The following is a 10,505-nucleotide window of genomic DNA, read 5'->3' as shown; positions in this document are numbered from 1 at the left end:
GATCATAAAGTCAGAAACAGTGGGAACACAGTTAACTCGTACAAGGTAAGCTGTGCTCTCGACAGGCTCTGGCACCTGCTAGTTTAGTAACTGCTAACCGTTAGTGCTAACAACCACTCACGCATGTAATGTACTTTTAACTAGCTGCTATGTGTTCAAAGGTGTAGTTAGTAACGTTAACTGCCAACCTCCCTAAACCCTCCGGGTTTCTCATATATTTGAGCCTTCCCACTGCCGTTTTAGTATTTATGTGCATGTATGTGGTGTCGCGGTTGAAGGAAAGAAACAATGTAGGCTATAAAATAAAACCGTGCATCTTTAAACTTACCAGAAATGAAAATGCAGGGAACACACTCTCATTGACATTGGGATACTGTGGAAAGTTATGTTCGGTCGTCTTAAAGCCACGATCCAAGCGAGCTGACGACTCCGTGGTTGCGCTCCAGGCAGGAAAGCGGTGGAAAGTTAACCCATTTTCTATGTTTTTCCCATGGCGATCATGTGTTGCGCTGTTTACAGCCCACAATACAGCAAAGGGAGTACAGTACGTGGTAGTCATAGCCAGTAGTCTGAGTAGCGGTAAAGGAGGCAATCAACATGGCGGCCGCGCAAAGTAATGCTATTTTTAGAATGTGACATCACAAGACGTCATATCGCGTGGTAAGCGGTAGGGCAAGCTTGATGTGTCCTCTGCTGTTTCGCTGTAAAGAGCTGTGCGTTACCCTTGGTTTACTCGGTAAAACGACTTGCTTTTTCCAAGTCTAAGACCATGGTTTTTAAACATGTTGCTATGGAACGTGCAACAGCGACTCGAGGTACGCTGATCGGCCGCATATGAAGGATGTTTCTCCATTAATTTCCCGAAATTCAAGACGCCAAGGAGAAATGTGTGCGCTGGGTACACCGGTGCGGTCGGCCTACACAACAGTTCAACCCGGAAACAGTTACCAAATTGACGTACATATGTAGCAAGCATTTTGTTGGAGGAAAGGGCACAACCGAAGAACATCCTGACCCAATTCCAGCAACATCAAGTAGTGAACAGGTAAGAGTTTTTTGGTGTTTTATTGAAGCTTAAATTATCATACGTCGAACAGCTCACGACGAAATGAGCCATCCTTTGTTACACTTTTGTCATGTCTGCGTGTCTATCCTGCCTCGCGATATTGGTTTAGGTCCCTAAATTGACCATGATTGTTTGTTTTGTCATCATTTCAGCTGGAGAGGTACAGCTGGAATTTCTTAGGGAAAGATTCTGAGATGTAAACAGTTGTTTTGTAGCTACCTATTGGCAACATATACCGATTCCTGGACGGTGATTACAAACAGAAAAAAAACGGCAGACGACACCATGAACGCAGAGCAGGAAAAAAAAAAACGACTTACCGTTCGATCAACTCGGCCGTTTTCCAGTCTTTTTAAGCCCTCGACACTCAAGCTATCGTTTGAGCTGAAGGTTGGTGTGTTCTTCGACAGTTCGACCAGTAAACCGTGCGCCTGGGACATCGTCTTGCGAAAGTTTAACGGCTGCAAAGTCGGTCATATCGCTGTTTCTGTTGCGCGTGTAATGGCTGGTGGCTACGGGCGCTCTCTACCTGTTTGTCCTACCAAAGCGGCAAGGGCCGTTGCTCCTGAGATGGTGAGGTCACGTGCACGGTACGCCATTACGTCATGACGCCCACGCCCTATTACAAAGAAATGCTAAAAGATTATGTGGGAGGAATGGGTGTTTAACCTTACCAGTTTGAACCTGAATCTACAGCTTGATCTCCAGAATCAAGCGGGGACTCTTCAGGTGGTCCAAAATAGAGCAAGCCCACAGCATCATAAACGTACTCTTTGGCTTCCTAGCCACCACAGCAAGCTTCTTGTAGATGTCTAGAAAATAGGCAATTTTAATTAAACTTGTTTTTCATGGCAGGCAATGCTCAAAGTGTGCTAGATGTGTTGTTGAAGTCATGACCATATTATTATATTATCCTATCCTAATATCCTTTAAGGAGTAGCTGCCATACTTGATTTATGCCTTTATCAAGGCCTGTTGCTTGGTGCTCCAAGTTTTTGGATGGCAGTTATCAAATAGCTGTGCTACAGAGTAAAATATGTCTTCATCTTGTAAATGGAGATATTATATGCCAGAAAAGGTTCATGGCAGTTTTTGGGTAACACCCACTGAGCATGGTGGCAGCCGCGACCATCAAGTTGCCTCTGTGTTCTTACAGACACTTTTAACAGCCAACAGTACCCCTAACCTGCTTCATTGTCACTATGCTGGCTCCTAACACAACACAAATTGCAAACAGGGTTCTCAAGCAACTTTTAGAAATGATAAACTCTTGTTGAGCTAATGAGCAAAAATTTGCCCACATTTTCAAGGTCACTACAAAATAAGAATATAAGTTTAGATTTGCTTGTCAGTACTGTGATATAGACCAAACTGTTTAAAACTCCAAACAAAAGGTTTGGAAGAGGCTTAAGACTTGAGCTTTTCAATGCATAGGAGTCTAAAATCAAGTCAGTTTCTAAGCACAACCTCTGTCACAGTACTCCAGCTGAACAATAGCAACCTTTAGGTAGGGTACTTTAATCGGCATGTTAATGTTATGTGCCGAAGGACCATTCCTGAATTAAAAGACAACTCTTTACGTCCAAACACAGGGGAATGTGCTGGTGTTTTCATTCCAATCCATACATCCATCCCAAAGAAGAAACATTTACAAGACTAAGCTTTTAGAACCCAATCCAGACAAGCAGATTCACTAACAGTTAGTAATAATGGGTTTGGAATTTCTGTTTTTCTAGGTTTTTTTTTAGGATTTGAAATTTTAGAGATATTCGATTAAAAAAAATTGAAATATTATGTACTACAAATATATTAGATATTAACTTACAACTCCTCATAATTGGAGCCCTCTGTTTCAGGTTCCCAGTCATGGTCATCCACATCACATTTCTAAAAACCAATCCTTGTCCAGGCAAGTTGTCAGATTGTGGTATATATTCAGGGCAGAAGACGAATTTCTTCTTTTAAGGCTTGTGAAAACAGTTGCGACAAAAGTCACAATTGAGAGTTTTTTCTCCTTTTGCAGCCATTTTAATCTTATTACGTATACATCTTGCCTTCCAATAGGTAGGCCAATTTACCTAGGTTACTTTTGAAACTTTTTATCTACATCTTTCAAACCACAACAAGGTAAGGTTCACATTTTAACTTCTAATGAATGTTTTTATCATATATACATCACTTTGTTTTCGTTTTACAAACTCTCCCTAGTTAACCACTTGCCATGTGATTGTTCCTAAATATTTCAGAGAAAAATGAGACATAAAAGGGTTTTGTCCAGAAACAGAAGCTTTGCATTTCACTTCTTCTGGGGGGGATAAAGACACATTTTACAAAAGATTCATCAACAAGGAGAAAGGTATGTTTGTTAAATTAGTATATCAGACTCTCTGGAGTTTTCTGTGTTATACAGGTATAACATTTCAATTCAGCCCTTGTACACCATCTTAGTATTACAGTATGTGATATATTGCCATGTAAGGTTTTGCCCAAAATGTTCTAAAGACATAGTTTGTCATGGTAGTACAGGTCTGTGTATATGTAGAAAGATAAAATCCTCTGACATTTTGGATAACACTGTGGAAAAATTTAAGTTAATGCTTTATAGGATTTCCAGATTTGTGTACCTTCATTTGTGAGTAAAATTACAAGGATTAGGTCCTCTGGATGGGTTCTTCTTTGTTGAAATCAAAGCCACTGCTTACAAGGCTGGGTTATCAATAGCCCCACAGACTTAAGAAGTGTCTTGGAAAAGAGATGAAACATTTCAATAAAGACAAATGCATCCAGAGGGACCTATTTAATTCGTTTTCACCTGAATTTTTTAGGAGTGTCAGGAAACATAATTTTGCAATTTGTTAATTATATACATTAGACCATAAAAGTTTTTTTTCCATCCAGGGGTTTTTATCTCTAGTTGTAAATTTTTGTTTTACAGAAACTTACAATGGTATACTTTCCATTGTGCCAATACTTATTTTCTGTTTCGAGCTGAAAGCATGCTGGAATGGGAAGGGGGAAGGGTGAGGTGCAAACATGTTTGCAGGCCTGTTGTTCTGATGCAAATGTGATTAATGGCTGTGCTGCTACAGAACTGTGACCACCCCCTTAAACACAGGGATGTGGTATCAATATTCTAAGTAGAAACCTGTAATGAACTAAAAAAAATATTTAAAATGCTAGATATTAAAAATGTCTTTAAACACAACATGTCAGGAATCCTGAATCAAGCAAACTTTGTTGTCACAATGTGTTACCATGGTGAAATTACTTAGGATGTAAATAAAAAATAAACACATTTTAAAGTAACGTCACATAATATATAGCAGACTTGATATTTACAGGGTATTTTTTCACAGAAAATACAACTGATAATTACACAAGCAGTCAGGGGCCTAAATGGTAATTGGTAAATAGTATGTACTTTGATTTCTACCAAGTTTTTACAGGACCAACTCCATTCATCGCATAGCAGTCCACAACTACCAGAAAAGATCTCACAGACATCTCACAGAGTGTTATCTGTGTTTACCCAGAAATGACTGACACTCACCTGAGTCACATTCCAGAGGAATTATGCATTGGTGGAAATGGTAAGGATGCATTCATGCATGGTTTTATATAAAATGTTTTGCTGTGCTTTTCTTGTTTGCTGCAATACTATGGATAATGTGTGTTTTTCATTCCGGATCCAGTCAGAGCAGAAAAATGTTCCAGGAGAACAAACAGAACAACACCATGAAGTAAAAAACCAAGGACAAGATACACATACAGTAAGTTTTTTCAAGTCCCAAATAGTGGTGTGTACAATTACGTCTATTTACTGTATGACAATACTTATCATTGGCAGAGATTTGACTGTAATGTATAAATTGCTCATGTTTATTGAATATGACTCTTAGGGACCAAAGTTCACTCATATTTTGTGCTTTCTAAATTTAAATATGTAGTTGCAGTTTTTCCACATTGTGAACCAAAATATGTGAGAATTTTATCTTTATGTGTTTATAGATAGGAATTTGTGTCTGTATAAAGGATTTTTGTATAATCTTGTATAAAATCTGGGCTGCACAGTGGTGCTGAGATTAGCACTGTTGCCTTGCAGCAAGAAGTTCTGGGTTCAAATCCAACCCTGGGTCTTTCTGCATGGAGTTTGCATGTTCTCCCTGTGCATGCGTGCATCTTCTTCCTTACTGACTGCACTATTTGAGCAGAACGTATCATGGTAACCACTGATGCACTTCTGTTTTGGCTAAAGTGTACCTACTCAATAAGGGCATTTGGATAGACCCACAGCAGAATTTTAACTCATATCTGTAATTAGAGAACACAAAAATTGTAAATTGTGTGAAAAAAATTGGAACTTATCAAATTGTTTGTAACTTGTCAAATTACTTTTTAAATACAAATCTTTATGGATGCATAACAATAAAATTATCAGATACTTTGGATTACCATGTGGAAAAATATATTTATAACTACACATTCTGATTTAAATGCATACAGTATATATATATATATATATATATATATATATATATATATATATATATATATATATATATATATAAATTATTAGGACCTATTTTCCACCTATTAATAACACCTATTTAACAGTCAGTCAGTGATACATGGAGAGATATTGCAAGACCTGTTAAATACCACCCTCCCTAATATTTATGAATTCTTCCAATGTTTTCACAGGACATACTCTGTTCATCACATACCAGTACACAAACAACAGATGATATGGATAACTTAGAGAGTATACTCAGTATTCACCAAGAAATGACTGGCACTAACCTGAGGGATGAGTATTTATAAACATGTTGCAGCTCAAGAGGAGTATTGCGACTCAGATGCAGATGTCCAGGCTGTGCAGAGTACTACCAACATGTCAAGAAGGCAAGATCTTAGGTTGCATGCAGTGTATAACACTAACAATGTAAATTACTTTATTCAACTATAAAAAATTGATGTCTGTGTTATTTCAGCACGACCAAATTCTGAAGAAAATGCATCAAATTCAACAAAAAAATTGTTGGCAAGAAATCATCACTGCTATCAGTATGATATCACTCTAAAAATTTCATTGCATGTAGTGAGGAATGTTAGAAAAAAAAATCACTTTCAACCACAACATTTTTCCCCTCTGTTTTTTAAGGACACTTGGAGGAAGCACATTCTGAAGAAAAGGCATCTACTTTAACAAAGAAAATTTGTGGCACAAAGAAACCCTCATTGCCATCAGTTCAAAACGGTATGTTATATGTCTAATATTTTCCACTGCATGTAATAATATATTCAAAAAAATTGTCAAGATTTGATACTTTCATGATCCTTTATCAATAATCTTATGTAGAAATTTCCAAACTTTTTTACATTAATGTTGCATAACTCCCTCAACCATGCCTCCCTCCGTTCCACCCTCCGCACGCTCACCCAGTACGTCAAGTGTACAACAAGGGACAATAAAACCCTGGACCTTTTTTATACCAATGTTAAAAACACCTACACCTCCGCCCCCCTCTCCCAACTGGGACGCTCAGATCACAACCTCATCTACCTGATGAGTTGAACACATTCTTCACCCGGTTTGACTCCCCCCACACTGGCCCCCTTCCTGCCATCAACTCCCCACACGTCTCCAACCACCAGCCCTCCAGAGATCTACCATCCCCCCCACCGCCATTCTTATCAACGACCGACCCATCCACACCTTCGGCCCTGCCTGCCTTCCCCCTCACAATCGCGCCAATGCAGGTGAGAGGTCAGCTGACGAGGCTGAAACAGAGGAAAGCCTCTGGACCAGACGGCATCCCCCCCCCCAGGCTGCTGAAGACCGGTCGGTAATCAGGGACTTTGTGGACTGGTGTGAGAAGAACCATCTGTGTCTAAACACCAGCAAAACCAAGGAGATGGTAATCGACTTCAGGAGAAGACCCCCACCTCACTCACTCAGGGGCAGGACATAGAAACTGTGGAGAGTTTCAAATACCTGGGTGTTCACGTCAACAATAAACTGGGCTGGACTCATAACAACGACGCTCTCTACAAGAAGGGCCAGAGCCGCCTCTACCTCCTGAGGAGGCTGAGGTCCTTAGGTGTGAGCAGGCCCCTGCTAAAAACTTTCTATGACTCTGTGGTGGCCTCAGCTCTTCTCTACACTGTCGTCTGCTGGGCTCCTGGCAGCACAGAGCGGGACAGAATGAGGCTGAATAAGCTGGTGAGGAAGGCCACTTCTGTCCTGGGCTGCTCTGTGGACTCTGTGGAGGAAGTGGCTGAGAGGAGGGTGTTGTCCAACCTCACATCCATCATGGACAACACCTTCCACCCCCTGCACCAGACTGTAGAGGAGCTGAGCAGCTCCTTTAGTGACAAAAAATTCTCCATTGTGAGATCAATAAAGCTTATCTTATCTTATCTTAACTGTTGGGTGATATAGGACCCCTTCTGCTTCTTTCACAGGCATTTTATACAATTTGGATTTTTATTTTATTCCAAATGGACTGTTTCTGCTGCATCATAACAAAAGAAAACCTATCCAGTTTTGTTTGGTGAGGATTAAAATGTGGCACCTTTCCCTGCTGTTGATGTACTTGAAGCACTCACATTTTTGGAAAATAGAAAATCTAAGGGACGTCATTTAATAGAGTCTTTGTATTTAATGTCAGCTGACTTGGTAGCCGAGCCCCTAGAAATAATTTTTAGTGTGGATAAACAGGAAGTTTTTACCGTAATTTGTATGTCTGTGTTGGACTATGGAGATCTTTTGTAGATCTCAATGTCTTAGGATGCTAGACTCCCTTTATCTCTCTTCTCTAAGATTCAACACAAACTGAAAAATGCCAATACCCCCTTGTGATTTATATTCAGCGTGAAGATGGCCTGATTTGTCTGGTGGTAGTAATTCCCACTGGATAACATTCATTTACAAAGCATTTCTTGTACTTCTGCCATCCTATATCTGTACTCCAATTGCACTGAGAAATTCCGACTAGTATAATTTTCATTCACAGTTTGCTGCTTTTTTCTGTCCCTTGCCCGGACTGAGTTGGGCAAGAAGACTCTTGATCATTCAGCACACTCGTAATAGAACTTCCTTCATTAAAATTAACTGAACCTTTCTTAGTTCAAAGCAACAAGGTTTTGAGGCTAATTTAAATAAAATGTACCTGTTTTTATAGTTTGTCGTTTTCTTTCAACAATATAACTTTTTCTGTATATAATTATTGATGCCTCTTGGCCAGGACTATTGAAAAATGTTGTCTCAATGGAACCATATCCTGGTTAAATAAAAATCAAACCACTTCAATCAATTATAAATATTGCCATATTTGTTATTCCAGTACACTCAGAGGAAGAACCTCCTGAAGAAGGGGCAGCCATTTCTAAAAACAAAATGGGTGGCATTAATAAATCCTCATTGCAATCAATTAAAAAAGGTATGTTAAATCGTTGACCAAAGAAAAATGTACATATGTAATCTCTTTACATTTGTTGACATAATATATCACTTTCATTTATCCATACCTTTAGTAACTTTAATGATTTTTTTACAGGAAAATCCAGAAGGCCCTGGTCAAAGACTGAGGGAGACATTGTTGAAAGCCATTTCAAAGACTTCCTGAAAGAAATGAAGATGCCTGGAAAAGTGCACTGTCAGAGATGCATAGATGAAAATCAGATTCTAAGGGATAATGACAGAGACTATAAAGCTGTAAAATACTGTATGTACAACAAGATAACAGCAAAGAGAAACAGGCTCTAAAAGTACTGAGAATTATACTGGACATTTTGAGCATCAATGCTAGGAACCCAAAAAACCTACATGTATACCAAAGTACACAGATACAATTAAAAAAAAAATATTGACATCAAGTCCTTGTGAAAACTTGTCATTTTAGTACTGTAGGACTAAACATGTATAAAGCTGTAAAGACAGATGCCAAATACTTGTAATAATAAAAAAGTAACAAAGTATCTTACTTTTCATTTACTAAAACTCAGCCTTTATATTGTGTAAAAAAATGCCTTTTCGCAAATAAAGTATAGTGTTTTATAGGGGTAGGTTAGCTTCTTTTTATTTTCACACAATTGGTGGAGTCAGTATCACCCCATGCTATCTAAAAGGGAACTTGTGTCATTGTGTACCAGCAAACAGCGGACTTCTATTATTCCACACAGGACAAGGTGATCTCTGTTTTTGGAATTGGAATCAATATCTAAAATGTGCATTTCTAAATGCAGGTTTAAAGCTGTGGCCAAAGTCAGATGTGCCATTATTCTTGAATAATTATTTAATACAAAAGGTATTTACTGAATATTTTATCTCTGATTCTATCCTCATCGTGTTTCTATTTCTTGTTGTTGACATTTTTAGAATCAAAATCAATTTTACTTTTCTGATTTTGAATGCTTTATTTTAATACAAAGTTTAGCTAAAACACAAGAAAAGAAAAAAAAAAAAGATCAAACTATGTTTCAAGAGACTTCCTTCTTAAGTAATTTGCATAATTGACCCTCTACAGTCTACAAGACTCCTTTGGGCCACAACCCATTCATATTATAATGGTGTGTGTGTGTAAACGACATGTGTGAATAAGTTGTTAAACTATGCTTTATCCAGCAGAGGCACTGCTGATTATAGTCATTAATACTCACACACTTTCAGGTCCACTCTTTGCAAAAATTAAAAAAATGTCCGAAAGGGATTTAGAGATGATTTGGACCTGATTTAAAGCATGTCAAACAGGGGACCTGAAAAATGTCCCCTGTTTGCTTTGTAGTCCCCTCTTTGTGACTGTGTAACCACGCCAAGGTCCACTGTTGTATAGGTGCGTAAGAACACACACACACACACACACACACACACACACACACACACACACACAGGTCCTTGCAGAAATGGTCATACCCTTCTAACATTTTCATATATTGTAATGTTGGAGCTCTAATGTATTCTACTAGGAGTATCTGTGGTAGACATGTAGTGGGTGATATGAACTCATTGGGATAATGAGAAAAGGGATGATAGAAATGATTAAAATTTTCAATAAAAATACATTCCGCATGCCCACATGAAGAAAGACATGAGAAATCCCATTGGCATTGTAGGGTTCACAGCATACATGTGGAAGTGACATCAAAATTAAACATCTCTGGGATTGCGGGAAACCCTACATGTGGTGGAAAGCTAACGCTGCAACCCTGCTGCCTTGTCACGTAAATATAGTTGTCTTTTTTTGTCTCTGAAACTGTTGCACTAAAATAATTCTCTGAATTTGATCCACACACAGCTTGAATCACTTATTCACCTCGTTCACTTTGTGTGCCTCTGATATCTGTCTTTTTGGTAGTTTGTTTTATGTATTTTGGATTCAGGCAATTTATTAAAATTCATGAATAATGTTAGAATGGTAACTTTTAGTTCCAAACATTT

At 38.5% G+C, this 10,505-nt stretch overlaps 1 protein-coding gene and 1 long non-coding RNA gene across 2 annotated transcripts in view; both read left to right on the top strand.

Moving 5' to 3' along the window:
* Positions 1-10,505, top strand: part of rngtt (RNA guanylyltransferase and 5'-phosphatase) — a 136,523-nt gene that overhangs the window by 38,651 nt on the left and 87,367 nt on the right. The gene's annotated exons all lie outside the window — the stretch shown is intronic.
* Positions 6,210-8,768, top strand: LOC118566140. The gene is made up of 3 exons (XR_004932832.1): positions 6,210-6,323; positions 8,413-8,508; positions 8,626-8,768. It is a non-coding gene; the product is annotated as an uncharacterized LOC118566140 (long non-coding RNA).

Source organism: Fundulus heteroclitus, chromosome 15 (assembly GCF_011125445.2).
Source record: "Fundulus heteroclitus isolate FHET01 chromosome 15, MU-UCD_Fhet_4.1, whole genome shotgun sequence".
Taxonomy (NCBI): domain Eukaryota; kingdom Metazoa; phylum Chordata; class Actinopteri; order Cyprinodontiformes; family Fundulidae; genus Fundulus; species Fundulus heteroclitus.
The sequence above is the reverse complement of the archived record's forward strand: the minus strand, read 5'-3'. Positions and strand labels throughout refer to the sequence as shown.